The sequence below is a fragment of the Esox lucius genome, chromosome 2 (assembly GCF_011004845.1).
Source record: "Esox lucius isolate fEsoLuc1 chromosome 2, fEsoLuc1.pri, whole genome shotgun sequence".
NCBI classification, from domain to species: Eukaryota; Metazoa; Chordata; class Actinopteri; order Esociformes; family Esocidae; genus Esox; species Esox lucius.
The window spans coordinates 1913505-1940378 of NC_047570.1; the positions used below are offsets into that span (position 1 = coordinate 1913505).

At 40.9% G+C, this 26874-nt stretch overlaps 1 protein-coding gene across 20 annotated transcripts in view; it reads left to right on the forward strand.

Moving 5' to 3' along the window:
• Nucleotides 1-26874, forward strand: part of cngb1a (cyclic nucleotide gated channel subunit beta 1a) — a 197540-nt gene that overhangs the window by 103407 nt on the left and 67259 nt on the right. The gene's annotated exons all lie outside the window — the stretch shown is intronic.

Here is a 26874-nt window from a genome sequence, read left to right on the forward strand (position 1 = left end):
TGTTTGAATGCGTTACCTGTATAAAAGACACCTGTCCACACACATAAGGTTAGTCCGCTCACACATCTTACCCCAAAGACTATACATTGCCAATTTAACCAAAGATTGCCTAGCACTGTTTACAACAATGTTTTCCTTGTCATGCTGCAACACCCTACTTTTCATGGTATTCAAAAAAATACTGTTCCTTAGCAACATCGTCAACCACTGATGCAGGAAACCACTAGCTTCCAGCTTGTGCTTCAGGGATGCCTCATGTAATCTACAAAAAGATTATCAGATGGTGAAATCCAAGACAAATATTTTCACAATTCAATAACCCTTCTGAACAGCTTTTACCAGCTCAATAGAAAACCAGGTACCCATCAAAGGTCTTTCTGTATCAGTATTTGAACAATCAGTTACCTGGTTTTCAGACTCTGCATATGATCTACATAAGGGGAAGAATAGCTTACCACTGACTATGTATGGTAAAACGGGGTGATAAAGGCCTCTCAGCGGACACATGGTAGCCCTTACAACACTTAAGTAGTTGTTTGAAATCTTGGAAGATTATGTTTGGATGCCCAATCTGAGTCTTTGTTTTGTTGCAGAATGGGTAAAGACTACATTATGGCTCAAGACCCCTTCGAAATGTTTTTGTGGCACTCGATAAACTTACAGGAAGCTCCTATTACGAATGCTCCTAGATATGCATGCTTTATCCCCCAGTATTTTTCCATGTAAAAATAACCACTGGAAAAGCTATTTTGCCCGCATTTTTCCCAGGCGCGCTATCCGCCATTTTAATTTTATTTTTTTAAATCTGTAATACTCTTCTGTCACCAGGTGGTGCATAAAAATGGCTTATTTGCCACAAGATGGCGCAATGTTTTGTGAATATTGGTATGTGTGTGTGTGTGAGTGTGTGTGTCAGGATTTATGTTAGCTGGAAAATGCAAGCGGTATCACATGTAATTGTAATGCAGATGAAAATATCAACGGCCACATTTTCCAATGGGAAATATGCCAAATAAAGAAGTAAATTGATAAGAAGCATATTGGATAGCCTAATATTGTGTGTCCTACAGTGGGGAGAACAAATATTTGATACACTGCCAATTTTAGTGAGTGATGGAATCTAATACAAAAATCCAGAAAATCACATTGTATGATTTTTAAGTAATTCATTTGCATTTTATTGCATTACATAAGTATTTGATACATCAGAAAAGCAGAAATTAATATTTGGTACAAAAACCTTTGTTTGCAATTACAGAGATCATACGTTTCCTGTAGTTCTTGACCAGGTTTGCACACACTGCAGCAGGGATTTTGGCCCACTCCTCCATACAGGCCTTCTCCAGATCCTTCAAGTTTCGGGCAATACGGACTTTCAGCTCCCTCCAAAGATTTTCTATTGGGTTCAGGTCTGGAGACTGGCTAGGCCACTCCAGGACCTTGAGATGCTTCTTACAGAGCCACACCTTTGTTGCCCTGGCTGTGTGTTTCAGGCCGTTGTCATGCTGGAAGACCCAGCCACGACCCATCTTCAATGCTCTTACTGTGGGAAGGAGGTTGTTGGTCAAGATCTTGCGATACATGGCCCCATCCATCCTCCCCTCAATACGGTGCAGTCGTCCTGTCCCCTTTGCAGAAAAGCATCCCCAAAGAATGATGTTTCCACCTCCATGTATCATGGGTGGGATGGTGTTCTTGGGGTTGTACTCATCCTTCTTCTTCCAAACACGGCAAGTGGAGTTTAGACCAAAAAGCTCTATTTTTGTTTCATCAGACCACATGACCTTCTCCCATTCCTCCTCTGGATCATCCAGATGGTCATTGGCAAACTTCATACGGGCCTGGACATGCGCTGGCTTGAGCAGGGGGACCTTGAGTGCGCTGCAAGATATTAATTAATGACGGCGTAGTGTGTTACTAATGGTTTTCTTTGAGACTGTGGTCCCAGCTCTCTTCAGGTCATTGAACAGGTCCTGCTGTGTAGTTCTGGGCTGATCCCTCACCTTCCTCATGACTGTTGATGCCCCACGAGGTGAGATCTTTCATGGAGCCCCAGACCGAGGGAGATTGACCGTCATCTTATTGCGCAATTATTAGAAAACTTCTGCCATTTTCTAATAATTGCGCTACCAGTTGTTGCCTTCTCACCAAGCTGTTTGCTTATTGTTCTTTAGCCCATCCAGCCTTGTGCAGGTCTACAATATTATCCCTGATGTCCTTACACAGCTCTCTGGTCTTGGCCATTGTGGAGAGGTTAGAGTCTGTTTGATTGAGTGTGTGGACAGGGACATGAGTGGAGAACAGGAGGGCTTCTTAAAGATAAACTAACAGGTCTGTGAGAGCCAGAATTCTTACTGGTTGGTAGGTGATCAAATACTTATGTCATGCAAAAGATGCTAATTAATTATGTAAAAATCATACAATGTGATTTTGGGGATTTTTGTTTTAGATTCTATCTCTCACAGTTGAAGTGTACCTATGATAAAAATACAGACCTCTACATGCCTTGTAAGTAGGAAAACCTGCTGGATATTTATAAAAATGGAAAATGAAAAAATAAATAATAATATTTATCCTTTATCCATATCGCGGATATAGTGGAGAAAATGAATGCTTCAAGTTTCATATCAGCTTACTAATAGTGCTTATAGACAATATAAAAAGGTAATCAATGTAAAGAGCCACACATTAGGGAAGCAGACGGATTACTAGCAGCGACTGGCCGTAAGCCCCACCCTCTGACTAATTACCATGCCACATCCACACTCAGTGCAGACTTTTGATGCATTTCAAGTTAAACTGGTAAACAATCCCAACCACAAAAACCATGGTCCAGTGTCAATGAGGAGAACACATTTTTAGTCTTAAAGCACCATGTTTGCATCACATCAGTGAAAGACATATGTGGTCTGCCTGTTTTATTATCAATGCCCACAAACAATGTAAAATGTAATGGCCGTTCGAGTGCATTTACCACAAATGTTTGACAGATGTCATTAGTTTGGTTCCCTGCACATCTGCCAACTTGACAACGTCTCCTTTTAGTTGGTGGGGAAGGAGAGTCCGTCAAAAGTAATGCTGCTGGACTGGCAGCCTTTCACATTATTTGATTTGCACATAGCTCCTTAGCCAAATCAAGATTGAACTGCCTATAGTTGTATTCATGCACTGTTTATACAAAGTATGTGCATTAAGGCCATAATTACAATACATATTGGGGGGGGGGGGGCATCCCCAATATATATTGTAATTACGGCCTTGATGCACAAACTGGAAAACTATAATGTAATATGAGTGTTGTGTATATCTTCCTTTCAATTGTGATAGTTTTAACATCAACGCGTCATTTTGCGCTGGAACTGTAATTCTGGAAATAAATAATAGTTTGCTAAAGAAAACGTTTTTGGTGAAAACGGGCCGATTTGCAAGTGTTAATCAATCAACCATCACAATGGTGCTCGTGCGTATTCAACTAACATTCATGTCTTACGTTAATTATTTTGTTAGACATGTCAGAAAGCCCACGTGAAGTCTCAGTAAACTGTCAATCATTTATGTTGCACTGCATGTCTTATTTGTGAAGACAGTAGTCGTTTTCATTGATTGCATATTCGTATAGTATACTGTATAGCTGTATTTGCTTATGATAAATAGCATTATTAGTGTTTGTTTGATTAAAGTGCAATCAGTTTTATTAGTCAGCTTTCATTTACAGTGAGTGTCATCATGAACAAGAGGAAGGGTGGCAGTGACATTGATCCGTTTTTTGGGGAGCCTCAGAAAAGAAAAGTTGAGAACAGTGAATAATAAGGACCAGTCAGATAGAAGTATGCAGTAGCACAAGAGGTGAGTCAATGTTTATATATACACTCACCTAAAGGATTATTAGGAACACCTGTTCAATTTCTCATTAATGCAATTATCTAATCAACCAATCACATGGCAGTTGCTTCAATGTATTTAGGGGTGTGATCCTGGTCAAGACAATCTCCTGAACTCCAAACTGAATGTCAGAATCGGAACGAAAGGTGATTTAAGCAATTTTGAGCGTGGCATGGTTGTTGATGCCAGACGGGCCGGTCTGAGTATTTCACAATCTGCTCAGTTACTGGGATTTTCACACACAACCATTTCTAGGGTTTACAAAGAATGGTGTGAAAAGGGAAAAACATCCAGTATGTGGCAGTCCTGTGGGGGGCAAAAATGCCTTGTGATGCTAGAGGTCAGAGGAGAATGGGCCGACTGATTCAAGCTGATAGAAGAGCAACTTTGACTGAAATAACCACTCGTTACAACCGAGGTATGCAGCAAAGCATTTGTGAAGCCACAACACACACAACCTTGAGGCGGATAGGCTACAACAGCAGAAGACCCCACCGGGTACCACTCATCTCCACTCTACAAATAGGAAAAAGAGGCTACAATTTGCACGAGCTCACCAAATTTGCACAGTTGAAGACTGGAAGAATGTTGCCTGGTCTGATGAGTCTCGATTTCTGTTGAGACATTCAGATGGTCAGAATTTGGCGTAAACAGAATGAGAACATGGATCCATCATGCCTTGTTACCACTGTGCAGGCTGGTGGTGGTGGTGTAATGGTGTGGGGGATGTTTTCTTGGCACACTTTAGGCCCCTTAGTGCCAATTGGGCATCGTTTAAATGCCACGGCCTACCTGAGCATTGTTTCTGCCATGTCCATTCCTTTATGACCACCATGTACCCATCCACTGATGGCTACTTCCAGTAGGATAATGCACCATGTCACAAAGCTCGAATCATTTCAAATTGTTTTTTTGAACATGACAATGAGTTCACTGTACTGAAATGGCCCCAGATCACCAGATCTCAACCCAATAGAGCATCTTTGGGATGTGGTGGAACGGGAGCTTCGTGCCCTGGATGTGCTTCCCACAAATCTCCATCAACTGCAAGATGCTATCCTATCAATATGGGCCAACATTTCTAAAGAATGCTTTCAGCACCTTGTTGAATCAATGCCACGTAGAATTAAGGCAGTTCTGAAGGCGAAAGGGGGTCAAACACAGTATTAGTATGGTGTTCCTAATAATCCTTTAGGTGAGTGTATATATAGTAATCATTGCCATTCACATCAGAAATGGTTAGTAATCCATTCCTGAACATCATGGCATGAAACCTGTTTACTGATATTTCTTTCATGTTCACTCTGGTGCATTCAGAGTAAAGAAAGAGAGGGAGAGAGAGGTTATGATGATGCCAACAGGGCAGGGAGAGCAGGTGACATGGAGGTGAGTGAGAAAAGGAGCAAATATTGATGACTGATCTGTTATTGCCATGTTGGTGTTGTTCTGACAAAATCATAATTCATTTTGGCATAGGTACCACTAAGGTTAGGTTTAGGCACTTTGGACTGGGGTAACCAACTAAACTACAGGTCAGTTGCAATGATGGTCCTGGAGCAATATTCATTATGATGTTTTAGGAACTACAACAACACAGTGATATCAGATTGTGTGAATATTGATGGTTAAGAGTCTTATAAATATTTAAAACATTTTTGAATGTTTTTCTTGGGGGACCCCCTGATCTGGTCTCCCCCAATGTTGACTCCATGGCTACGTCCTTGATGTGCATTGATGCCAGCCAGGTCTAAGACGTTGTAAAACACAGCAACAGGCCATTGCGTCTCCCTCCCGTTACCGAATACAACCCTGCTGCCACCTGGTCCATAAATCTCCCTCCCGTTACCGAATACAACCCTGCTGCCACCTGGTCCATAACATTTATGCCGTACTTAGTGTTGTAGTAGTAGGCCATACTTTCAGGCAGTTTCTTTATGTCACTGTCAATTCCAACTGTCCGATGTATTGTGCTCAAAATGCATGTATTTTTCTTTGCTTTTGCTTGGTTAATCATAAGTGTAGTGTTCCCAGCCTTCAGAACTTTTGTTTAATATTTTTTAGACTGTGCCTGTGTACATTGATTTTATTCAATGTATCAACAAGTGTGGTTTTGTTTGCCAAAAGATCATTTGCCAGTGGCAAGGAAGTGAAGAAATTGTCTGACTGTCAGTGGTTGTATTTCTTCCATTCCCCAAGAGCGTTACCTACAGACAGACAATCCAGAGATGTTTCTGTTCTCATTATCTAGGCACATTCACTTCCAATGAAACACACATTCATATTGTAATTATTAATGCTCAGATTCCACAAGATCCACTATGGAATGTATCCAAAACAAAACTGTACCTTTCAATAAAAAAAACAATGATAATGACATTATTTCTTTATGAATAACATGTTATTGATTCTCTGACCTCCGGTCACCCGGGAGGAGCTCAGAGTAGAGCCGCTGCTCCTCTACATCGAGAGGGGTCAGCTGAGGTGGCTTGGGCATCTGTTCCGGATGCCTCCTGGACGCCTTCCCAGGAAGGTGTTCCGGGCCCGTCCCACCGGGAGGAAACCCTGGGGAAGACCTAGGACACGCTGGAGGGACTATGTCTCCCGGCTGGCCTGGGAACGCCTCGGTGTCCCCCTGGAAGAGCTGGAGGAAGTGTCTAGGTAGAGGGAAGTCTTGGCATCTCTGCTTAGACTGCTGCCCCCGCGACCCGGCCCCAGATAAGCGGAAGAAAATTATGATGATGTTATTGATTCTATGAAATACATATTAAAATAATTTAGTAATGTGTGTCTAGGTCTGCTACAGTATGAAAGGGCTGTGTAAGAAATATTTTACATTCAAAGTGTATTGAAGTACAATAAAAATGTTTTAACACAAGTAGGATGGTCGAAAATACCTGAATATAAAACACCACCAATTATTTTTTACAAAAACAGTTTTATATCTACAAACCCGATTCCAAAAAAGTTGGGACACTGTACAAATGTGAATAAAAACAGAATGCAATGATGTGGAAGTTTCAAATTTCAATATTTTATTCAGAATACAACATAGATGACATATCAAATGTTTAAACTGAGAAAATGTATCACTTAAAGGAAAAAATAAGTTGATGTTAAATTTCATGGCATCAACACATCTCAAAAAAGTTGGGACAAGGCCATGTTTACCACTGTGTGGCATCCCCTCTTCTTTTTATAACAGACTGCAAACATCTGGGGACTGAGGAGACAAGTTGCTCAAGTTTATGAATAGGAATGTTGTCCCATTCTTGTCTAATACAGGCTTCTAGTTGCTGTATTTAAACTATATAAACTAGTCCCAGTTTTCCAAAATTAACTTCAAATTTTGAATTGTCTGACCACAGAACATTTTTCCACTTTGCCACAGTCCATTTTAAATGATCCTTGGCCCAGAGAAAACACCTGCGCTTCTGGATCCTGTTTAGATACGGCTTCTTTTTTGACATATAGAGTTTTAGCCAGCAACGGCGAATGGCACAGTGGATTGCGTTCACCGACAATGTTTTCTGGAAGTATTCCTGAGCCCATGTTGTGATTTCCATTACAGTATCATTCCTGTATGTGATGCAGTGCCGTCTGAGGGCCCGAAGATCACGGGCATCCAGTATGGTTTTCCGGCCTTGACCCTTACGCACAGAGATTGTTCCAGATTCTCTGAATCTTAGGATGATATTATGCACTGTAGATGATGATAACTTCAAACTCTTTGCAATTTTTCTTGGAGAAACTCCTTTCTGATATTGCTCCACTATTTTTCGCCGCAGCATTGGGGGAATTGATGATCCTCTGCCCATCTTGACTTCTGAGAGACACTGCCACTCTGAGAGGCTCTTTTCATACCCAATCATGTTGCCAATTGACATAATAAGTTGCAAATTGGTCCTCCAGCTGTTCCTTATCTGTACATTTAACTTTTCCGGCCTCTTATTGCTACCTGTCCCAACTTTTTTGGAATGTGTAGCTCTCATGAAATCCAAAATGAGCCAATATTTGGCATGACATTACAAAATGTCTCACTTTCAACATTCAATATGTTATCTATAATCTATTGTGAATTAAATTTAAGTTAATGAGATTTGTAAATTATTCACTTTTTTACTCACAATTTGTGTCCCAACTATTTTGGAATTGGGTTTGTAATTCCTCATTTAAACCTCTAAGAGAAAGAGTGTGGAGGAAATGTAACCAGAACTACTCTCGTCTTAAAAGGAGATTTTCGATATGTTGGGGATATCGCTGATAAAATGTGGAGGAGGTTGTGGGGAAGAAAGGTCTGCTTTGACCAACATGTTCCTCAAATTTTGTTATTTTAAAGAAATCTAGTTTTGGTTGTTCTTTAAAGATCTTGGAACATCTAGGATCTTTAGTGATCATGATATCAAGAAAGTTCATCGTGATATGGTCGAATTCTATAGTAAGCGGTGTTGTGTGTTAAGTTCTTTCAAAAAATCATGGAATAACTTAAGCTCAGTAGGAGTTCTGTCAAACAGTATCAATATGTCATCTACAGATCTCCGATCTCAACCTTCAAAAGATCCTTGTTTATTAAAGATATGAATAAAAAAGGATTGTATAGAAGGATAAATTCTGATAAAATCACAGACATTGAAAATGGAAAAAATAAGGGGCATATTCTAGACAAAGAAGGTCAGTGAACAATGTGCAGGTGGTTTTAGAAATACTTGTCACCTGGATTGGAAGCTATTAAAAAAAGTTATTGTTAATTAGTTAATAGAATTATAATAATACAAATATTTGAAAAATAATACAGAGAAGGAATTTAGAAAAATCAAGAGCTGTACCTTTCAGAAAAGAGTTTCTGGAAAACAACACACTTGTTGGTTGATCTCTAGCTTATATGGATAGTGAGTAATAAAAAAGGATTGTTTAGAAGCATAAATGCTGATAGAATTACAGAAATGAAAAATGGCAAATCTATGGGGTGTACAGTAGAAAAGGAAGGTCAGTGAGTTGTTTTAGAGGTAGTTGTCATGTGGTTAGGAAGCTATAAAAAATAGTTCATGTGAAATAAGTACACAAGCCACTTGTTTGTAGATCTCTTGCTCATTTGGATAGTGACGCTTAAAAAAATTAGTTCACTGAATCACAAACTCTGGTAAAATTGTGGAGATTCAAAATGGAATCTGAATGCACATACTCTAGACACCAAAGTTCAGTTACCAAAATACAAGTGGTTTTAGAGGTATATGTCATCTCTATAGGAATCTATAAAAAAAATGAAATATATCAGCTTTAACAACAGAAATTTATGTAGAAGATGATGGTTTGTATTAGTATGCAAAGTGTCTGTACGTATGCTTTTCCTTTAGAGGAAAAGGTAGTAATAGGTTGACACAAAAGAAAACATGTATTTTTTCAGTCATATTTAATCAGTTGTTTTGCACTTTATTTTTGACGGCCCCTAACTACTGAACCGACGTTCAACAGCATACTGCAACATTTTGGGCTCTGCTAAAGGAAAAGTTAGATTTTCGATAAAATCAAAGGATGTACTTTGCTCTGTACCTTCACCCAATTCAATATATATCACCATACAATTATACATTTTTGACAATCAAACTCAGAATATCAAATATAAAACCAAATTGACCTCGGTATTGTACCAAAATGTACAGTTGATGAATAAATATTCTAAAAGTCAAATATACTATGGGGTTTCGATTACGTGACATTATTAAAAGTTGAGTGACTTTTTAAATTATATACACTGCTCAGCGTAGAAGGGCATCAAACCAGCAGCAGAAACAATATCTTCTCCTTTGTGCGAGGAGGAACAGGAGGAGCACTGACAGAGCCCTACGAAGTGACATGATGTGCATGTTTCTGACCAAACTGTTAGAAACAGACACCATGATTGTGGCATGAGGGCCCGACATCCTCTAATGGGACCTGTGCTCACAGCCCAGCACCGTGCAGCTCGATTGGCATTCACCAGAGAACACAAGAATTGGCAGCCCCGTTGGCGCCCCGTTCTTTTCACAGATGAGAGCAGGTTCACACTGAGCACATGTGACAGACGTGAGTCTGGAGATGCCATGGTGAATGTTATGCTGCCTGCTGGTTTGGCGGTGGGCCGGTGACAGTCTGGGGAAGCATATCCTTGGATATGAGCTCCAGACAGGCTGGCATATCCTTGCAGTTCCTAGATGACAAAGGCATTGATGCCATTGACTGGCCCTGACGTTCCCCAGACCTGAATCCAACTGAGATCCTCTGGGACATTATGTATCGGTGCATCAGATGCTGCCAAATAGCACCACAGACTGTCAAGGAGCTCACTAATGCCCTGATCCAGGTCTGTGAGGAGATCACCTAGGACTCCATATATATTTTGTATATATTTTGTTCAAGACCCGAAGTGTGATTTCATTTTTCCCTCAATTTCTTTGAGCAGTGTATAATAAGTCCCTGGAGAATGGCTTGCTGCCCTTTCTCCCAATATCTCTCTCTTGCTACACTGACAGTGCAGTAGTACTTTTCACACTTAAGATTTGGTACACCATTTTTAATCGTCAACGCCATAAAACATTTTCCTCTACATTCACTTTGAGCCCTGTTGATAGGAATCACACATTCCCCCAATCTCAAATAGATACTGCTTACACTCTGGAAAAGGAATGTCGTTAAGACCTTCCATACCTGTATGACAATAGAGGTTTCTCTAGTTTCCTCGACCTATCCACTTAGTATTCAATGCCTCCATCACACTTTCTTCGATACCTCCAGATTAGGCACTTTGTATCTACCGAATTTGCTAACCTCCCTGCCCCCTGGCTGACCCTGGACTGTATTCTGTCTTTGCTACCTTGACAGACAGGATTGGTTTCTCAAATATACACATGTATTATGTCCTTGGACGTATTCTCTTCCAACAAAACTAAGTTAACCTTGGAGCGGGAGATAGGAGTTCAGTTCGCTCAGGAGTTGTGGGATGAGGTTAGTAGTTAGTGTAGGGTATATTGTGTCAGAATGGTGATTTATGGCCCTAGGGGGCGGGACTTCCATATTGATGTGACAGGTGGGCGGGACATCCGGTTTGCATGGGTGGGACTTCCGGTATGACGTATGTTAGGGAGGGACTTCCGGTATGACGTATGCATGTCCGGTGACTTTGTGATTTATGATTACATTGATGTGTCAGTGTTTGATGTTTTACAACGCCTGATGAGCAAACCAGACTAGTGTTATAACAGGTGGGCTATGTTTGATGATTAACAAATGGGGTTTAGGGTTCCGGAATGTTAAATTCCCAGGCAGTAAATAAGTGTTGTGTCAGCGGTAAGGTGTTTGGTGTTAAACAAAAGGGGGCCAGGGTTCCATATAGCCTTGTGGTACAGATGTAAACTTCCATGTTTTGCAATGTGGTTGTAACATGGTGTTTTTCCACAAACACGGAGTTACACATGAGAGACGTGTTTTTCTGTAAGATATAAAGAAGGGGATGGGGCGGGACTTAAGAGTTTGGATAGTTTTCAGCCCAACATTCATTTTAACAAGAGATGGGCTTCAAGGTTATATCTGCCCAGTAGTAATGGTCCCATAAATAACCACTAATACAAACTGTGGTATATGCAGGTTAGAAACCATCCCGTGTCTCACGGTTTGTAGTCCAACACAGCATTACAGCAAGCAAACATTGCATGAGCAATGCTATTATCATGGCCCAGGGCCAACCACACATTTCGCAAAGGTAGATTGTGTCGTGGTTGTTTTTTTTTAAAATATTGTTATAAATAAAAACAAGTGTATGTATTAGCAATGTTGAGTTTTGTAATAAAAATTGTTAAGTCAGCATTAACTTCTAAGTTGCATTATATGGCAAAACGTTACAAAGTTACCAGCAAGGTCGCGTATAAATTTGCATGAACAACGGGGAATCGTTGACAGGTAAGGATAGGTTATTTCAGGTAATTAAAACATTCGTAAATGCGTCTTTTGAAATTGTACAACAGAGATCAACGCAAGATTGTTTTCTACACATTGGTAGAAATGTTTAATAATAGGCAAACGTTGGTTAAAAAAAAAATACTATAGTATTTGTGTTAGTATGGGGTTATGCTGTCACTTCCGGGTGAAGATGTGCTGTATTCTCTTAATGAACAACTCGTGAAATCTGATTTTGTATTGCTGCATTATGGTCCTGTGTTTGTTAAATGTTGAACTGAATAATATCGATATGGTGACAATAGCAAGCGTTTATATGTAAGCAGATGAGTTTATCGTTAATATATACAATTATATAACGTGGCTGAGCCGCGAAAATTAACGAGAACGGCTGTTCTACCAGACGTGATATAGCAATATATTTGGTTGCCAAGTGGCTACAAAAATCAGAACTAAATAGTTAAGTTTTATCCTGAATTTGTATCATTGCAGCATGTATGGTTCTAACACAATTTGAATCTAACGTGAAGAACGATGACATGTAACCAATGACAAAGTTAAGAGGCGTGACTTGCTGGAGGAGCCCCGGCTGCGATGTGAAGACAGTAATTAAACCCCGCAGCATCCGCAAAAGACAGCTGGTGTTTCAAGCGGGGTGTATATCGTTTCTGTTGTAAGTACAAGTTATTTTATTTGAAGTAATTTATTTGAATTGTGATGCAACTTTTTAAGAATTTGTAAATCAATTTTACGATTGCGCAATCCATTCATTTTTAGCTGTCTTTCATGTTGCCTGTTTAAATCTCCGGTTTAGGTTGAGCGGATTTGAACACCGACCGTGTTTGGTAAACAAATTTTTGGACCTCCAAATCTTGGTAAGTAGACTTTTGACATTATTGTTAATCAGCTTTAATTACCTGTATACGCTTGTTAATCCTATTTGTATTTAGTTCATGTGACCGGCATCTGCGTCAGTTGGACTGGGTGGCCAGACTGTGATCTTACACAACCTGAGCAGATACTTTGTGTAAGTTTAATTATTTACAGACATTTTTAGTCTTGTTCTAAAGTGTTATTTACAATTATGACTATGCATACTGACCCTTGGTACAACATTCTATATTCCAACAGATTGAGGACAGCCGGGTGATGATACAAAGTACATTACCACAATGGGGTCAGTTACGGATACCCTTCCTTGTGGCTGCACAGCGTGAGGGGATTTTTGTTTTCTTTCAGGCTTGAAAGCTGAAGGTAATACAGCCAACTCTTCAAAACTGCGCTGTATGTAAATGTGTGTTTGAGTTAGAATATTTAAATCTGAAAAGTGGATTGTTATTTACACGTTAAACCAGAGAAATGGCGAAAGATAATGCTAACGACAGTCCAGACACGGAACAGCCAACAACCTCTACAAATAATCAATCGACCATACCCCAAAATACAAATGAACCAACCGCTACTTTGTTACACAGCGATGCGCACAATAATCCTCAGATACAAGGCTTGTTAACCGAGCTTAGTAGCCCCCATTTTTCACACGATCTAGTTGACACTTCTTCGAGCTCTCTGATGCAAACTCAGTGCAGTGATGGCGATGTTAGAGTTATACAGCGTAATGCGTTTGACAATGTTGAATTACGACAGTAATTGTTGGTGATTTTGGCACATTCTACACAAGTATTATGGCAGGCTTGGATACTTTGATTGTTAGAGCCTCAGACTTTGTACAAGGGCCCGGTGATCGTCTGCAGATTGAGTTGATTGGTGAATCTCTGATAGATCCCGTACATGTGACCATGAGAGCGGATGAATATAATGAACGCACGTTTGGTAATTTACTTGAAAGTGTTATGCAGAGTAATACGGAGCTTATGATTGATGAATCACTAGAACTGGTGGTACGAATTGTCAAAAACCGTGAGGGTGGTGCCCCACGACGTAAAGCTCAAACATTGTTGATAGATCAGATTATCAATAAAAAAAGAAGACATTTATATGTGGCTGTGAATAATGATTCTACGTGTTTTTCTGTTTGTTTGATGGGTATGTTGAACCCCCAGTACACATATCCCGAGGCCCTGGTTAGTGGTCGTGAGCTACATAAGGGGGCTGGTTTAGTGTTAGATGAATGTGTGTCATTCACAGATATTGTTCGGTTTGAAGAAATTACAGGGTGTAAAATTGTTGTCTTTCACCGAACACGGGATGGTCACTTTACCAAGTTTCAAAACAGCAAGGAAACCCACCCTAGAACTGTCTTTATGTACTTACACGATAACCATTTCTACGGTATCATGAATCTGAAGGGTTTTCTGGGTGTGTCTTATGTTTGTGACTGGTGCTATACCGGTTTCAACACACGTGGTGATCATGGTTGTAAACATAGCTCTAATGTCTGTCTTCATGAAGATTGTCATACCCAACCCCGTAACACAAAGCAGTGCCCTGACTGTAAAAGGATATGTTATTCAGATTTTTGTTATAGCCAGCATAAACGTTTGAAGCACCACAAAAGTGTGGATCGTTGGGTTAGCAGGTGTGACCAGAAGAAATACTGTGTCGATTGTGGTCGCTATTACAATGTCAGTATTACCAACTATAAAGCACACCGGTGCATTGCTAACATGTGCCCCAATTGTAATGTGGATCTGGCTTTTGAAATGAATCATCAGTGTTTTATAAAACCCTCCAAGCCCGAGGACCCCAGTGAGCGCTACATATTTTATGATTTTGAGACTATTGCCAATCCGGTGAATGGTGTACACACTGCAAATTTTGTGTGTGCAATAAGCTTTGATAACAAGATGTGGTGTTCAGCCGGAGAAGGTTGTGTCACTGCTTTTTTTCAAAAGTTTAGGCAACCGAAATATAATGACTACACATTTATAGCACACAACTCTAAAGGTTTCGATGGTTACATCTTGATGCAGTACCTTGCTAACAATGGTATTGGCACGACACTTATTGCTAATGGTAGCAAGCTCATGATTTTTACAGACAGCACATTCAATCAGAGATACATTGATAGTCATTGCATTCTACCTATGAAGCTGTCAGCCTTGCCACGTGCTATGGGTTTTAAGGATTCGAAAAAAGGCTACTTTCCTTACAAATTTAACATCAAGGAGAATGAGAACTATGTTGGTCCCCATCCGGAACCGCATTACTATGGCGTGAATACCATGATGGCTAAAGAAAAAGATGAGTTTTTGCAATGGTATGCAACTGTTTCCGCAGACCCCTTTGTCATGCAGGATGAAATAAAGGCTTACTGCGTGAATGATGTGGTCATCTTGAGAGAGGGTTGTATGCGCTACAGACTCGAGTTCCTGGAGTGTGGTGGTGTTGACCCATTCCGGTCAATTACGATTGCTTCGGCTTGCATGAAAGTCTTTTGCAACAGATTCCTCACCAAGGACACCATTGCATTGGTCCCCTCAGACAACTACAACCGTTGTCAGAAGACATTCTCAAACAGCTCAATCCAGTGGCTTGAATATGTGGCCTCCGATAAGAATATATCGATACAGCACGCCCTGAACAGGGGTGAAGTGAAAATCGGTGCCTACTACGTTGATGGATATGCTGAACGTGATGGTTTTAGCACGGTCTATGAATTTCTAGGTTGTTTCTGGCACAGTCACCCAAAGTGTCATTGTTCAACCAGCATCAATCCAATGACAAAGATTCAGTATGGGTTGATGCACCAGCAATTGTTGACAAAGCTAGAGGCTTTGAAAGAACAACACAACGTACATGTTCAATACATATGGGAGTGTGAGTGGAACCGGCTTAAAAACACATCCGCAGATGTCAAAGCTTTCTTGAAGACCTTTGGTTCTCCAGAGCGCCTTGACCCTCGGGATGCTCTTTTTGGTGGTCGTACTAATGCGATTCATCTGAAGTTTACGGCTCGAGAAGGGGAGACTATTCAGTATAACGATGTCTGTAGTCTTTACCCATTCTGCAACAAGACAAAGACTTATCCGATTGGGCATCCAGACATAATCTTTCGAGATTTCAAACCCCTAGACACTTACTTTGGTATTGTTAAGGCTACAGTGTGTCCACCGAAAGGCCTTTATCACCCCGTTTTACCACACAGGGTTGGCGGTAAGCTGTTCTTTCCATTGTGTAGATTATGTGCAGAGTCTGAAAACCAGGTAACTGATTGTTCACACACTGATTCAGAAAGATCTTTAACCGGTACCTGGGTTTCTATTGAGCTGGTTAAAGCTGTTGAGAAAGGTTATTGCATTGTGGAAATATTTGAAGTCTGGGATTTCACCAGGACATCAGATGATCTTTTTGCAGATTACATGAGAACATTCCTGAAGCACAAGCAGGAAGCTAGTGGCTTCCCACCATCTGTGGTTGACGATGAGGCTAAAGACCGGTATATCCGTGAATATCATGAAAAGGAGGGTGTGCAGCTTGACAAGGAAAACATTGTTGTAAACAGTGCTAGGCGATCTTTAGCTAAATTGGCAATGAATAGTCTTTGGGGTAAGATGGGTGAGCGGACTAACCTTATGAACACAATGTTAATTACAGATCCGGAGGAGTTTAGCCACTACCTTTTTTCCAGTGAAATAGATGTTGGTTATTTCTCGTTCATCTCAGACACTGTTGCGATGGTACAGTGGCGTTACACAAAACAGACACCAATCAAACCACATAACGGCAACATATTTATTGCCGCGTTCACAACAGCTTATGCTAGACTCGAGTTGTATTCACTCTTGGAAAAGTTGGATAGACGTGTACTCTACACAGACACTGATTCCGTGATCTTTGTCACACCCCATGGGGATTGGGTCCCCCCACTGGGCCCGTTCTTGGGTGACTTGACCGATGAGTTACCGGATGGTGACAGCATAGCTCAATTTGTTAGTGGTGGGCCAAAGACATATGGTTACAAAACCGTTAAAGGTCTGACCTGTCTCAAAGCAAAAGGCATTACGCTCAACAGCTACAACACAACCATTGTTAATTTGGAGACGCTGACACGACTGGTTGACAACTTTGTACGGGGTGAGGGCGGTGATGATGATCATGTCCTTGCTAATGCAGACACAATTGCTAGAGATAAAAGAACATTCACGTTGAAAAACCGAGTAGTGTCTAAGCGTTTCAGAGTTGTGTACAACAAGCGAGTACTGCTCCCTGATTACAGCACAAGGCCTTATGGGTACTAAACCACAGTCTAGGATGGATAGTGGTTTTGACCCGCGACTACAACACCCGTTCAGCTGTGTCATTAGTGGCCCCAGTAACTCTGGTAAAACATATTTTGTGAAGATGTTGTTGGATAATGCAGAGGTTGTATTCTCCAAAGAAATTCAAAATATCGTCTGGGTTTATTCATGTTGGCAACCGCTGTATGACGAACTGTTGAAAGTAAGGGAGATACATTTTATAGAAGGTCTACCAACATCGCTGTGTGATGACAATCTGCTACCGATTCAGAAAAACAACCTTTTAATCATTGACGATTTAATGAAAAGTGCATCAGAGAGTTTGGAGATGGAGAGAGTTTTCACACAATATTCACACCACCGTAACCTGAGTGCAATTTACCTCGTCCAAAACATGTTTGTTAAAGGCAAATCTAGTAGAACTATTAACTTGAACACAAACTACCTCATCTTGTTTAAAAACCCCCGCGACAATCAGCAGATTAGTATACCCCGGTCTTTCTCGATTCTTCATGGAGAGTTTTAAAGATGCAACACATCCGCCTTTTGGTTATTTACTTATTGACTTTAAAGCTACAACACCAGAAGACTACCGTCTGAGAACAGGGTTATTTTCAGGGGATTGGCCTGTCGTGTACGTTCCTAAGAAAGTTTGATCATGTCTAAACGCATTCGTAGAAATTTACCACTTTTGAAAATGATATTTAAGGCCCCGGCAAGTCAACGAAAAGTTATTTTAGAATCAGCATCCACCGACCTCATTCTATCACTCTGTGAAATAGCGCTTAATCTAAGGCGCGGTAATATACCCTTAACCGAGTCGCAGCTCCGAAAAGAAAAGAGACAAAAAGCCAAAATTATATACATGTCTAGAAAGAACACTTCAGTTGCACGGAAAAGAAAAACCATCAACCAATCTGGAGGTTTTCTACTGCCGTTACTAAGCGTTGCAGTTCCATTCTTAACCAGTCTAATTGCATCGAGACAGGGTTAAACAACATGGAGCATGCTCAGAAAATGTTTCTGGTGCCACAACATCAGTTGGAAAAACTGCGGGAATCCAAAACGACTAGCACCGATGTAAGACAATCTGTTGAGAATGATTTGGACTCATCGATTCGCAATATACTGTTGAAGCCTGATATGGATTTACATGAGAAAGCTAAAAGATACTCTGCCATTTTACAAAGATTTTTGACTGTTGTGCGCCAGGGTGAGCTTGATACAAACACCCTGACTTTAAGTCTACCTGGGTCTGAGACCGGGTCTGCTGTAGTAAACGTGACTGAGAATAAGCAAACTGTTGACCGAAATGTTGACCTTGTTGATGACATTTTGGATAATGTGCCTGTGAAGCGTAGAAAGAATGTTGAATATATTCTTAATAGAATGCACAGGTCTAAAGATTTGACTTCATGGAATTCAAATGGTGAATTTGTTTTCAAAGGAGAGATAATCAAGGGCTCGCACCTATTGGATCTTGTTAAGTGTGACAGCTACCAATAAAATTGCTGACGATAGAAGACCGTTGGGGTGGGGTGTGTTTTTAGAGGCCATGGCATGTCTCAACATGCCTTTTACAACTATTCCAAATGCGCATGTAAGACGTAAAATCAATTTGTATAAACAAAAGTCTGGTGACACAATGGATGATTTAGCCACACCACCAGCAACTGGTTTTCAAACAACCAAAGCTTTCTTTGAACCTCATACCACGGACCCCGCAAAATGGCTTCCATTTTAATGTGTTTTCATTTTATTTGTGATACATTGTATGTTTGTTTTATCTTGAATAAATGTTGTATGAAAAATAATATGTAAACATTGATGTGGTTTTACAAATGTTTTTCTTTTTTAATAATAAATTTGACATACACGTGATTGGCTTTTATATTTCTTCAACAACCATGGCACAAATTAAACGTTTCACAAGATTGAGCATGTTGTATGCAATTAAACGTTTGCTTATCACGCTTACTCTGGTACATCTTAGCTACAAACTTTGAGACTAGGGCATCATTTTCTCGTAAATCATCAGCATAAAAAGACATAAAATCTTTATAACTCAGACCTTTTGTCATTAGAAAGAGAAAGAACAAACAATGCTGTCCACACGGGGTTGAAACCAGGTCCTGTACTTGTTTTGAACTGTATTCCACATTCTCACAGGTTTTCAGAAAGGCCTTGATTGACTTGGGAAAATATGTAAAATCCGGGGGGTTTCCAAAACTGTCATAAAACCTTCCAATGCCATCATCCGTTATGTAAATAGCCAGCCAGTGCTCCCCAGGTTGATTGCTTGGGTGTGTATTAACAATCATCATTGATGCAACATCTCGGACAGGCACCCTAGGTAGTTGGTCACTTGCCAGTACACCATAGAAATGGGTCCTAGATGAAAATTGGTTCACCACACTGGTCAACTCTGCGGTATTCATTTCCACACAGTTCTCCTAATAGTAGTCAACCATGACTTGTCGCCGGTTTGACACTTCGATAATGGAGTCAAAGATTGAATAAACAGCTAAATTAATTGTGTGGGGTAGTGGTTGTCTGAACCTCATCTCAAGTCGTACATTCCCTGACTTGATCAAGGATATGTGCTGACCACATTCCTCGTCTGGTGCGCAGTTGAATGCATAAAGGGCATAGCCGTGTAAGAAGTCCGACCTGTCAATAGCCAAGGCTTGGTCCTTTAGGTGTTTTCCTGAAGCTAAGGCCAATTGGTAAAATTCACGCACTGCTGACCCTGTTGTGTAATTTGGTTGGAATGGTTTGCTAGGAAATTGCTGACCATCCACATACATAGCCATAAACTCCAAATTATAATGTTTGAAATTAAATGGATTCTTTGTGTAACTTCCGGTAAAACTGTCATTGTCCACCAATCCGATTACAATACATTTTAGCAGAGGTCCTAAAAATAGGTTTTCCTGGTTACAAACACGACCCCCAGCCGGTAAACTAAATGTCTTCATACACACTCTTTCAATTGGGTACTTGGCATTGGTTGAGAGTAGCGCTTGAGCGTGTCCAAGTTTCACGGCTGGCGATACAGACACTTTCTTGACAAATAGTGATGCGGATAGTATATGCAAACGATAACGCACATCCCCGACCCCCATAAGGCAGAACTCATCTTTACCGCGCACCATCCTAACCTTTATGTCAACGCCGTTTAACATAAGTTTCTCTTGAAAGAAGATATCGCTATGAACAGGGCCGATCATTTCAAATGTTGTGCTATCCACCGAATAGGCTGCCCTTTTCGTAAGTCCATCGTTCTCGCCTGCAGGGTCCGTAACATCCATGTGACCTGCGGCATTCTTGTAAAACAACCCAGCTGAAAACTGTGTCTTTAATGTATCACATCCATAATTCAGAATGCTCTCTATAACGGCTCTGTAGGGGTATGTGTTGCTACTCTGGCTAATTAAACGATCACCCAAGGAGACATCCACTTGTGAAAATAGGGTGGCTATCGGATAGTTGATAACCCCAACACGGGCTCCGGCATCAATATTGGTTCCGTCCGGTTTAGTGACTTTTACACGTAGGTACAGCAAAGTATTGTTTAGATCAACGTAGTCTTCGCCATTCCCGGCAATAAAGAACTCCAGAGGGGCTGCGTCAGATATTGCTGATAGGGTCGGTATTTCAACGTATGTATTTTTCTCGATAGATGTCTGTGTGAATGGAACTGTGAATAAATCCAACTCTGTCTTCATACATTCGCCAGACATACGGTGTAGGAGTGCCATCTCTCTAAAATATATTCTTAATCAGATTTGTCGTGTTCCCTTTGAGCGTCCTCCTGTATGTCCTCTTTTAACCTTGGCTCTTGTTTTTGTCTCATTCTTGCGTCCGCCTACCAGGTGGTCTCTTTCTAACACCTCGAGACATAACCATTAATCCAGAACCATCCTGCTGTTTTGTTTGTCGTGACATAACACTGTTGACAACATCGCCGACTATATTCCTAGCCGCACTCTTCAGATGTGGTTTTGCTATGGAGAACCCGCGCTTCAACAAAGGTATTGCCATCCGGAAAAGCCCTCGGAAAAGGCCCCCTAGACCGGCCCCATACATTGCTGAGCTACCATGATACCCTGGTAAACCGTTACCGGCCTGTGTTGTGTAGTATTCAACATACCTTTGAGGATCATCATAGAGCTTCTGCGGCTGCATCTTAAACTCTAAAAGATTGTTTGACGGGTCTGAAGTGTAATTTTGCAATCACCTTCCCCACTACAAATGAAACAGCTGGTTTTGATCAGATTTTACTTCAATACAGATCTCATCAAATTGTCTCTTACTAAGAGGTACGTAGTGTGGCTTGTCGTACGTCACTGTGACAACTTCATTCTTTCTCCCTGTAATATGTACAGTTCGCAGCAGTGGGACATGACTGTCACCAACACATTGATAATCAATTATATCTGTGTAGATGTATAGGGTGTTAAACCCCGCCAGAATATCTGTGGGGTATGTTCCGTACCATGTGGCAGACCACCGCTCGCCTGGTTTTAACCCCAATATCTGTTCCAGTTTTGCACTAAATTTCAAACTAAACTGGGTCTCACCTTTTAGAAACACTCTATTTTTAAATTCATCGTACCCCACCGATAAACCATGTGTTTTTATATGACTGTTGAGCTCTATCACTAGTTTTAATATGCTGCTGTAATAACCGGTGTCGAGTTCATATTTCCAAGTTTTGTCGTTTTTCAAGTCAAGTAGTTCAAATGCGTTTTCGCCCCGTGTAAAAGTATTCCACGTATGCGGGTATTGGAACTCTATCAAAGATACTTCCCAATCGCCTTTCAAATCTATACCTTTGGCAAATTTAGTGGTATAGCACGAACTCGTGTTGCTTGGATACACATGTCTCGATGAGTTTCTGGGCAGCGTTATGTAGAAGCCACCGTCACCCATGCTGATCGCAGTCAATGTAAATGACGTGATCCTGTAAATCCTGGAGTTTTATCCAGTTTCTAGGTCAACCACTTGTTCCGATGGTATCCAGCTGTTGAATTTCTCAGGCCAACCTAGCCACTTCACAAGACACATTTTCCTCCCTTTCTGTACTTTCTCATTCAAAACTGCTTCCACTTTAAAAGTTTTATCCTTGGCCACGATTATTTTCAGCAATTCCTGTTCATAAAAGGTCCCAACTATCACATCACCATCGTAATCTTTTATTCTATATACAGGAGGTACCCGAGGAATGCATTCTGTTATTGTAAAATATTCATCTGTGTACCCTTTTTCATAGCCTTTTGTAAACGCACCTCTCAGCTTTGAGAGTCTCACAGTATCCCCAACCTGGAACTTGTAGCTTTGATTACCATTTCTCGTTAATGTTGTGCCATACAGGTTCTTGAGAACTAATCTAACATTTTCTTCACAAACGTCAGCAGGCTTCATCTTAATAGACCGATGGTAGCTATGGTTGTACCCACGAACTAAATCTTGAATAACCTCAACATAGCGGTGGGTGTTGGCTGCTGTCAGATACCTCCACATTCGTGATTTAATTGTTTTATTAAACCTCTCAACGATACTCGCTTTGACATCATTTCCTGTAGCAAAATGTTTTATGTTGTACTTCTTCATCAACATTTCAAAATGTGAATTAAAAAACTCCTTCCCCTTGTCCGTTTGGACTTTTTGTGGTGTTCTTCCTTCTTTTAATATGTCTTCAAATGCTCGCTTTACCTCTATAGCGCTTTTATTTCTCAGCACGCGAATCCATGCGTATTTGCTTAATACATCTATGCATGTTAACATAAATTTCATGTTATTGTTTTCCACGCTGTAAGCACTCATGTCAACCAAATCCAGCTGAAATTGTGAATTTATATCATGAACAATAACTCTATTTCTTTTAAAATGTATAGCTACAGGCCTGTGTAGCGTGTATGCATCCTGGGCGAGCAGCCAGTCATCGGCCTCACCATTTTTGAGGATCTCCCCGGTTTTTTCCAAGTATGCTCTTTTCAAACCCTCTCTACCCACATAAGCACCAGGGTTTGCCGGGTCATAGTAAATACTTTTCATAACCTGTTCAGCCATCGTAGAGTGTTCGAGCAATAATGAGAATTAATACATGTTTAACAATGTTTTATTTGAGTTTTCGAAATTACACAACCAATATATTCAGAAAAGTTACACAAACATTCAGATTTCTCATAGTCTTTGTTTATATACATGTTAACATGAGAACTGAAGCTACCCTGGCCTTAGACAACAGACTCTTTGCTTTCATCACACCATGACCCCGCTGCGTCGCAGACAACATCCTCATTAAATTTGTCCATGTACTCATCCCTGTTCTCACTCAGTCTCTGTGTGATGTTCGGCTCCAACTTGAGCTCGTGCAGAAAGTTCTCAGCGGCCTCGTGAACATCAGTCATCGGTGTGTGAAAACCAGATGCGTTCAAAGCCTTGACCAACACATGTTTCAGTCGCGGTGTTAAAACTGTCGCCACAATGTCATCATAATGGGCCTCAAAAAAATACTCAGGCGGTTCGAGACATGAATGTCTTGTCTGGCTCGTGTGGTCCACTTCGCATCCGATGCATGTTTTGTGTAGAATAGCCCCAACAACGTTTTCCAGAATCATACCCATTGTTGCTTTGATGATCTTTAAAATTTTTGGTTTGTCCATTTTGTGATAACTCTTGTTAGCATTTGAAAGGTATGACAGGTTAAGAGGACCTAGTTGATCACCAACCCTGTCAATCCAATGGTAGTTTCTTGTTGGGTATGCCGGTGGAATCGAGCTGTCTGGGTCAGGGGTTCCGTAGAAGGCTTCAGCGTTGTCATCCCAGGCGTCACACAGCCAGTCCTCAGCCTTGGGGTCTTCAATCACCGCTTGGTTGTAATCTTGAGACATGTTTCGTAAAATCTTCCGACTGCTTGAATGTCACCGGCGGTCTGTCGGTTTTTATGCTGTGCTGATGAAGGTGTTGGCTTAAGGCGGGGCTTCGGGGGTCTTAGGTCAGTCGATCAGTCCGCAGTCACAAACTAACCCGCTGATATTTTACGGAAATAACTCCAATCTGACAGAGTCATACTCTTTCAGCCCCTCGACAACTTTAAACAGTACATCTACTGTATTATGTGGGCCTTGTTTTGGCCCCAAATAAAACACTTTTCGAAAGGTGGCCCATAAACTGGCATTAAAAACCATTTGATCAGTCACACCAGCCTTAAACACTTGGCCTTCGGGTAATTCATAAAATGCAACCTCTGGTTGCTCTGGGTTGAAGATGTATCCCCCGATCCGACCATCGTCCAATTTCCACTCCTGTGCCACCATATCCGGGTGTAATTGATGGATTCGGGTTAAACTCTGCATCGGTTTCTTCGGGGCTGGCATGTTGATTGCATCTCTGCGGTCCATTAGCAATTTCTTACCAAATCGCTGAGCTGCGTTTAAGCTGTTAGCTTTCACCGGTGTTTCACCCAAAACATTGATAGCAGCACAATCCTCCATGTTATGTAATGTGTAGGTAAGTTCGCTCAGGCAAGACTGAATGACCAACCCCGATGTCGGCGTGGTTTAAATACACATACCACGCCAGTCAACCCATAAAACATGAAAGGTTAACAAACACCGTTTGTATGCCAGCTGTTGCAACACATATCAGAAGATAAAACACCAGGGTTTTATATTTGTCGAACACCATTTGCTGTACACCAAACACCTTACCGCTGACACAACACTTATTTACTGCCTGGGAATTTAACATTCCGGAACCCTAAGCCCCATTTGTTAATCATCAAACATAGCCCACCTGTTATAACACTAGTCTGGTTTGCTCATCAGACGTTGTAAAACATCAAACTCTGACACATCAATGTAATCATAAATCACAAAGTCACCGGACATGCATACGTCACTCCTGAAGTCCCACCCTAACATACGTCATACCGGAAGTCCCACCCTAACATACGTCATACAGGAAGTCCCACCCTAACATACGTCACACCGGAAGTCCCACCCTAACATACGTCATAACGGAAGTCCCACCCTACAAACCGGATGTCCCGCCCACCTGTCACATCAATATGGAAGTCCCGCCCCCTAGGGCCATAAATCACCATTCTGACACAATATACCCTACACTAACTACTGAGGTTGTTAGCAGGATAGACTGAACTACATCCTGTACTCGCCTGGCTCTTATTCAGTTAAAGGTTGTGCATAGAGTTCACTTCTCCAAGCCCAGACTGGCTGAGATTCATCCCGATTTGAAGGATGAGTGTGATAGATGTCATCCCTCCCCTTTTGACCTTACCCATATGTTTGCTCAATGTCCTGCACTTCAGGGCTGTCACGATATCAGATTTTCACTACACGATTATTGTGGCCAAAATGATTCATGGTAATGATATTATCGCAGTATCTGTAGAAAATTTGAAGAAAATAAATGCTATCAGTCAAATTAATCTTAAATTTTGTGTAATGTTTTTTTTTCTCTTTTTTGGCAAATTAATTACACTCAAAGTATGAGTGTATAGAGGTGGAGAGAGTCTGTAACCATAAAAAAATAAATAAATAAAACCATCTAAAAGAACAATTACACTTAATGGAGATTGAAAATGGAACCAGATGAACTGATAAACAAAATATTCACAAGGTCAAACAGTTTTTGGCCGAGTGAATAGGCTACGAAAAGGCGTTAATTCAAACACTAGTGTATAGGTCCAGACTCGTAGAGACAGAGAAGAGTTTTTTGAAATATACAACGTCCTTTTTTCCATGTGAATAGGCTACAAAAACGGTGTGTCTATCTCTCCCGGGGGTTCTAGTGGGGTAACGAGTTGATTTCAACGCCAGTGCATAGGTCCAGTCTGTTTGTTTAAGCAAATGCATCGTTTGTCTATAGGTGACATATAGGGATTGAAAAACCGAGAGGGGTTTTTGGAAAAATACAACTTCAGTTTCACCTAGTGAATATGATATTATCATATGTATATTATTAATATATCAATATTTCATTTTTTATCACGGTTATCGTCAATACCAGTATATCGCGACACCCCTACTTCAGGCATATTGGAACTAAATTTTCCAGATTCTATCAGAGGTGCTGGGACTCAACCTGCAGCTGTGCCCTCTGTAGGCAGTGTTTGGTGTTCCACAGAACCCGTCCTCTTTGAGCTCCAGACAGGCTGACATTGTTGCTTTTGCAACCTTTTTGGCTCGTTGTATGGTGCTAAAGCTTTGGAAGTCTGTCCACATCTGGTAAAGTTGAGGTATGCTCTAATGAGGGCTCTGCCCCCTTTGCCAGCAAATGGCAACCGTTTATTATATATTTCAATGGCTTGCAGTGGCTCCCCTGAGATGTTGTGGGGTAGATTAGGTTCTCTTTTTTTCTGTTATTGTTTCATTTGTGATTATTGTTATTGTTTCATTTGTTTTCTGTTCTGTCTTGTGTGTGTCTGTGTGTCTGTTCTGTTGCGGGGACTGGTGTGGGGGATGGATGAAGGGTTTTTGGGGTGGTGGGATTGCTGTCAGAGGGTTCTGGGGTGGAGTGGTGTGTGTTTGCTGGAGTGGTGTGTGTTTGGTATACATGCTCTCAGTGGAAGTATTGTTCCTCTTTGCTAATTGCACTTGTCCAACATAATTCTTCTTTAAAAAAAGGTTCAGATGTTTGTGTAACATCTCAAACCTCTCAAATTAACAATACATAAAGCTAAATGACCACTGATGCTCCAAAGACCAGCATCTCACCATCCTTACTATCAGGATGGTAATTGGTTGGACTGTGCCTCTTAATTATAATTTTTTTAGTTAGGAATGGAATGGTAAGTATTATTCAGGGGTTGAATAAAAAGTATTTCTCTTGATTG